The sequence below is a fragment of the Falco rusticolus genome, chromosome 8, assembly GCF_015220075.1.
Source record: "Falco rusticolus isolate bFalRus1 chromosome 8, bFalRus1.pri, whole genome shotgun sequence".
Lineage (NCBI taxonomy): Eukaryota > Metazoa > Chordata > Aves > Falconiformes > Falconidae > Falco > Falco rusticolus.
Window position 1 is genome coordinate 19,587,441 of NC_051194.1, and position 6,685 is coordinate 19,594,125.

General features: G+C 54.7%; 1 long non-coding RNA gene and 1 other non-coding gene across 2 annotated transcripts; both read left to right on the plus strand.

Annotated features, from left to right (window-relative positions):
- The first annotated feature begins 2,909 nt into the window (after nucleotides 1-2,909).
- On the plus strand, nucleotides 2,910-4,611 carry LOC119152871. Its single transcript, XR_005105955.1, has 2 exons — nucleotides 2,910-3,020; nucleotides 3,371-4,611. It is a non-coding gene; the product is annotated as an uncharacterized LOC119152871 (long non-coding RNA).
- LOC119153029 lies at nucleotides 3,902-4,105 on the plus strand. The gene has a single exon (XR_005106019.1). It is a non-coding gene; the product is annotated as a small nucleolar RNA SNORA74 (small nucleolar RNA).
- Nucleotides 4,612-6,685: the final 2,074 nt, after the last annotated feature.

The window sequence follows — 6,685 nt, forward strand, 5'->3', positions numbered from 1 at the left end:
ATGGATGATAAGCTCTGTTGAGACCTGGAACAGGCTGCCTAACTGACAGCTCCAGTTTGGAAGCTGTATAACTCATTAGTGCAGCATGGGACCCAAATTAGTATGCCTTGCCTCTTATAATAAGATGTTTTCAGCAGGACCAGGGAGATACTTCAAAAGCTTTTTGAATGCCAAATACCAAAACTCAGCAACTCTCGATGCCAGGACCAGCCTCTCACTTTACAGCACAGATTTCCCTGTGTTCCTGCACAGCCTTCCCCTCTAGTAACTGGGTTTGGAGTACTGGTTCATCTCATGTGGCAAGGGGCAAGGGTGTGTGTGCTCAAATGCTAGCACATTATTTGTGAACTCTGGATGAAAGGTGTCACACTAGGTGAAACACAATGGCTCTGCCATGGCCATCAAGCAAAGCCCCTTTCTGACACCGCTTCCTGGTGAATGTGCTGTCTACATCAGCTGCATCCCTTTGAGGGTATAAGAAAAGGCTTCTGAAACAGGCTGAGCCCAGAAGTGCCGTGCCTGCGGCCCGTGCTGCAGCAGCCTGGCCAGAGACTGCTCTGCAGAGCTGAGCACAACACACTGCGACTGGAAACAGGTCCTTCTGCCTGACCTCCCGCCTGCTTCCAGGCCTGGGGACAGGAGATGTGGGCAGCTGCCTGCAGCAATACCCTAGAAGTGCCCACAGCACTGGCTTGACCGTCCGAGAGCTGGTTTCATCTCCTTAGCTGTGTTGGCCTTCCCTCTCTCCCAGGCCATAGCCGATGTCAGCAAACATCACGTCGTTCTTTGATACTGAAACCTCTGCTTGGGCTGTTTGTCTTGGCTTGGTGGAAGCTAAATTGTCCTTTTCTCCTGAAACTGCTGTGCTGCAGGCTGAAGGGACTGGGATGCTTTTTTTCAAGCCAGATTAGAGATTTAAGTTACCACAAAACAAAAGCACAGCCAGCCTCCAGAAGAGCTCCTCTAGTCCAGACACAGCCTCCCTTGAACTCCCTGCATCCCAACACAGCCCTGCAGCTCGTGTTCAAAGCAACTCAACAGGCTCCAGAAGCCTGTTTAACCCCTGCCGAGTAAATGCTGTTACAGAATAAAGGAAGGATCACGTCTGAGAGATTTTGCTCCCATAAATTAGCAGGATGGGTTAAATTAGGACATGAACTACTGTCTGCTGGCACAGTACACCCACTTGAGGAAACTGCACGGAGCTGTAACGCTTACAAAATGCATGCTGCAAGCCTAGGGTGGGTTGTGTCATAGTGTAACCAATGCCCAAAGCTCCTGCAACAGCAAGAGCAATGCTTTACCATTACCCTCAGCTCCAAAATCCGCCTGTACACAGGAACTCGCTACCTGCCCTTCTCCAGCTCCAGCACTGCACTGTTAGTACCGTGATCCTTCTGCGCTCATCAGACTTTTTTGGCTCAGCAGCACTTGTGTCACAGTGACAGTCGCAGAGCAAAGAGCAAAGCAATGCTGTGCAAGGTGGAAGAAACTTCTCTAAATCACTGCAAGACAAGTTCTGCGAGAGCCAGCCCCACCTGCCTCAGCCATGGCCACACATGCCACAGCTGTAATGCCCAGCCCCATGGCAAGGCAGCTCTGCTGCCTTAGCTGGGCTCTGATGGAAAGCACTTTTATAACATTACGTTAATAGTCTCTCACAGCTGGGGCCTAGAGAAGGTAGCAGTGTTTGCTCCTGCAAGCACTGCATGATGCCATACAAGCTAATATTCAACACCAGTATTTTTTCCACCCCGGAAGAGAGGTGAAGGAAGAGCCACGCCGCTTTCACCGCCATTTCTTATTTTTGACGAGATTACTGAGTTTATTTTTACGCAGCCCGGCCCCGGGGGGGGCTGTGCCGGGTCTGCCGGGGGAGGCCGAGCCAGGCGCCTGGCCCCGAGGCAGGCCGGGCCGGGCGAGGCCAGGCCGGGCGCCGGGCCCCGAGGCAGGCCGGGCCGGGGGAGGCCATGGCGGGCCCCGAGGCAGGCCGCGCTGGGCCCCGAGGCAGGCCGGGCCGGGGGAGGCCATGGCGGGCCCCGAGGCAGGCCGCGCTGCGCCCCGAGGCAGGCCGGGCCGGGGGAGGCCATGGCGGGCCCCGAGGCAGGCCGCGCTGGGCCCCGAGGCAGGCCGGGCCGGGGGAGGCCATGGCGGGCCCCGAGGCAGGCCGCGCTGCGCCCCGAGGCAGGCCGGGCCGGGGGAGGCCATGGCGGGCCCCGAGGCAGGCCGCGCTGGGCCCCGAGGCAGGCCGGGCCGGGGGAGGCCATGGCGGGCCCCGAGGCAGGCCGCGCTGGGCCCCGAGGCAGGCCGGGCCGGGGGAGGCCATGGCGGGCCCCGAGGCAGGCCGCGCTGGGCCCCGAGGCAGGCCGCGCTGGGCCCCGAGGCAGGCCGGGCCGGGGGAGGCCATGGCGGGCCCCGAGGCAGGCCGCGCTGGGCCCCGAGGCAGGCCGGGCCGGGGGAGGCCATGGCGGGCCCCGAGGCAGGCCGCGCTGGGCCCCGAGGCAGGCCGGGCCGGGGGAGGCCATGGCGGGCCCCGAGGCAGGCCGCGCTGGGCCCCGAGGCAGGCCGGGCCGGGGGAGGCCATGGCGGGCCCCGAGGCAGGCCGCGCTGCGCCCCGAGGCAGGCCGGGCCGGGGGAGGCCATGGCGGGCCCCGAGGCAGGCCGCGCTGGGCCCCGAGGCAGGCCGGGCCGGGGGAGGCCATGGCGGGCCCCGAGGCAGCCCGAGGCAGGCCGGGCCGGGGGAGGCCATGGCGGGCCCCGAGGCAGGCCGCGCTGGGCCCCGAGGCAGGCCGGGCCGGGGGAGGCCATGGCGGGCCCCGAGGCAGGCCGCGCTGGGCCCCGAGGCAGGCCGGGCCGGGGGGGAGGCCGGGCTGGGCGCAGGGCCCGCCCTTGGGGAGCGGCCGCGGCGGGCGGGGCGGGGCCTGCGGAAGCACCTGGGCGGCGCGGCGGGGCTCGGCCTCTCTCGGCGCCCGCACACATGAGGCGCCGCCGTAGCGCGGGGCCGGGCCGGCCACCATGAGGTGAGGGGAAGCGGTGGGTCTCCCGCCGGGGGTCTGTCCGCCGCCGGGACTCTGCAAACGGGAAACACCGAAACGGGGAAATATTCCCCCTTTTTAAAATCTATTAATTGTTATTAATGGTGGGAAGGCGGGCGCGCCCGGCGGCCCGCGTTGGCTGATAACCTCTGAGGCCCTGGGACTGGAGGGTAATTTGTTCAGGCTGTGCCGTTTAGAAGTAATTTCTCAGCCTATTATTCAGTTTGATTTTTTTTTTTCCTCTTCCACAAGCCAGTTCCCAGCTGTTCAGCGCTATTAAAACAGATTTAATTAATTGAATATTTGAAGTGATGCTCCTCCAGTGCTCTCTGCAGGGCTTCCAGCCGACGCGCGGCTCAGGCCGGCGCGGGGGGCAGGGAGGCGCTGCCCGCAGGTGAGGGCCCCTCACCCTGGCGTGGTTCGTGACAAACCCCGAGTGTTGCAGGCGGAACCGGCCAAATGAGGCGCCTTCTTGAGCAGGCGGCCGCTCCGCTGGCATGGCCTGATCCTGCGGGGAGGAGGTGCAAAGGGATGAGCTGCACTTGGGCGCAGGCAGAGCCCAGGGGCCTTTCCAGCTACGGGGGTGAGGTCTCTCCAGGAGCCGATGAGGGGAGACAGGCAAAAAGGCTGTTCGTTCTGCCACACTAACTAAAATAAACGGCCTCTGCAGGCCTGTAAATGGGCTGCGGTGCCAGCCTCTGGTGCTCTGGGTGGAAATAATAACCTGGTTTATCTAGCAAAGCACGCAGTGCTGGAAGCCGCTCTCCTGATGCGAGGCGTTAGCAGTGAGGCCTGCAACGCTGGAGGGGCGGATGGGCCTCTGCTTCCTTCTGTCCTTTAAAAACTCAACGTTGAGTTCTGTTTCATCCAGCGGTAGTCAGCTACCCATTGCTGCTCAGTGCTGGGGATAGTGTTATGCTGCTGGGAGAGAAACAGGCTGCCGAGCCGCGCCTGGCACCGCCTGCGCTGTTCTGGTGCTGGATGGTGCCAGGCTTTGGCAGCACGCTGCATGCTCGAGAGTGGAGTAGCTCTTTCTCGGTGGAGTTAGTCCTAGATTGGATGCAGACAATGCACAGTCAGAAAATGTAAAAAAAAAAAAAACAAAAAAAAACTCTGTTGCGGATGTACTGTTTAATATTGTCTCCTTTATATAAAAATGAAAGTCAGCTAACTAACTGGTCAGTGTTAAGTGTTGAATTTGGGGTCTTTAGAGATACTCCTGTTAACTGTATGTTTTTTAATTACAGGCAAATGGTTTGCATGTTTCACTGCAGGTGGGGGCTTGCTGGAGTAGCAGTAGTTGTCAGAAGAAATAAGCTGTTGGTGCTGCTTTGAAGATTCCCATTTTAAAGAGATGGAGAAGATAGAAACTTAGAGTACACAATTTAAAGGCATCTACTAGAGAAGTACTTGCTTTCAGCACCTGGATGTAGTAACTTGAAACACCAAAGGTGGTTGGGGACAAGGTATAACAAGAATTAAATTTACAATTTGTTAACTTAATCCCCTCTCTCTGCTTGTTTAAAATTATATTTTTATGTGACCTATTTATTAAACTTGTTTATATTTAAACTTGCTCGTTTTGGTTTTCATTATGTCATAAGGCTGTCGGGTACAGCAGGATTTGAAAGTCACGTTGAATTCTTATCTGTGGGCGACTGGAGAGGCAGGAGTAAGGCACTGGGTGCCTGGCATGCCTCCAGCCACACACACACACTCTTCCGTGGCCTCTGCTGCCAGGATAGGTTTCTAACAAGGCTTTGTTTCCTCCAGCACTGAAGGAGATCAGATGTTTAGAAGTTTTTCATAAAGGAAAAAAGGTCTGGAGCGTATCTCTGCAGTGTACAGAGCCAGTACAAGTTTGTAAGGTATCCTTCCCGTGCTTTGGTTCCTGGCCTGAAGGAACTTTCTCCTATCCCTTCCCTGGGCCTGGGGGAAAGTGAAGCCTGCAAAAGGTGGTCAAGTTGAAAAGGCTGTGAAATATGTAAAATAGTTTGAAACTGGTGGGGGGCGGAAAGATGGTTTTAGTGCAGACTTTCGGAGAACCCCACGTCTATGAAATAATCCAAACTTGGGAGTTATTTAGGCTAAAACTTACATTTTCAGTTTTTGAAAAACACTTCAGTGGTCTTCAGTCATTTTACAATTATCCTATCGTAGCTGCTACTGTAGCTGCAGTGCCATCTATACACAAACTCAGAAGAATGGACATGAGACAGCTGCTATCTGCAGGAGCATAACAGGACAATATAATTAGGTTGCTAGTGGCTGGAGCTTATAAATGTGAGGCTTTTCATAAAACGCTAGCACGTGTCAGGTTAGTTCACAAGATACTGACAGTTTATGTCAAGTAGGTGCTTCTCTCATGCAGTTAGTATAAATGAATTCCAGTGCCGAGTTTTTTTCAGGGCTATTTCTAAATGTCCCTGACACTGCTCCTGTTAGCCCTTCTGCCATCTGCGTATTGCTGATCTTTGAATATGCATATGGAAATATTTATTGAAGTACTTGACATTATTGGAAAAAAGTTTTTTCTTAGTTGAAGTCTTTGATGCACATGAATATAATTTTATTGTTTCTATATGGACAAGTTCTACCTGCAAAACTAATAAGCAGGTTTCCTGTGAATTTATGCTGTACCCAGCAATCTGTCTGTTCCCCAACACCTGCCTAGGAGGGGAGTCGTGGGTGCCTTACAGCTGGCTGCCCGCTGCCCTCTGAGGGGGCCTGGGCTTCTGCCTGCTGACTGCCAAAAAGCACCCTCACTGTGATGGGTTGCTGCTGCTGCACCAGGTGTTCCTGAAATCGGCAAAAATCGAGGAATATACGCTCTACCATCAGCCACATAAAGCATGCGCTATATGGACAATAAGTACATGCCGACTGGCTTATTTTCTTGAAAAACTGTTTCTGCGATAAAGCTCTACTACATTCATCTCAGGGCTGAACCCAAGACCTGTAGGCCTGGCTGTGCTGTAACAAAAAAGGCAGTAATAGTAAAGGACAGAGAAGGTCTGTTGGCAGCGGTGATTATCCCATCAGAGCTCTTGGGAAAGGCTGCAGAACTCAGCGCATGCCTTACACACCATAAGAGCTCTTCACCCTGTCTCAGGCAGCTGAATGGGTCCCACTTCTTCCCCAAATCCACCAGGCTTTGTGCAGGTACTGAAAAAGAAGAAACACAGGAATGTCACAGAACATTCTCCAGTAATCATCATGAGTACAAGCTCAGAGAACTGGAGTTCTGCATCTTACCACAGCAGCTGTGTTAGCAGGGTAGTGATGGTCAGCACTGTATGGCTCCTTCTGCAGTGCAAATGCAATCAATAAAGTTCAAAACCTTGCCGCCATGTCAGTCCTTGACCGAAGGACAACAAAGCAAATTGAGAGCGCCCACGTGATCCAAGAAGAGCAAAACACTGGCATGGAAAGCAACCCAGGGAAACGGAGCAAGACCTGCTTTTGTACTTGGGAAATGCTAATGTGATTTACAATTCAGTTTATTGACACTGTACGTTTAGCAATTTATATATGACTTTTACTAGGCAAAAGTGCCTGGTTTGCTTTACATTTTGCCAAGACACTTTGCCCTGCTTTTACTGCTCAGCAGTACTGGAGCACAGAAGTATTGTTAGCTTAGATTTATGTGT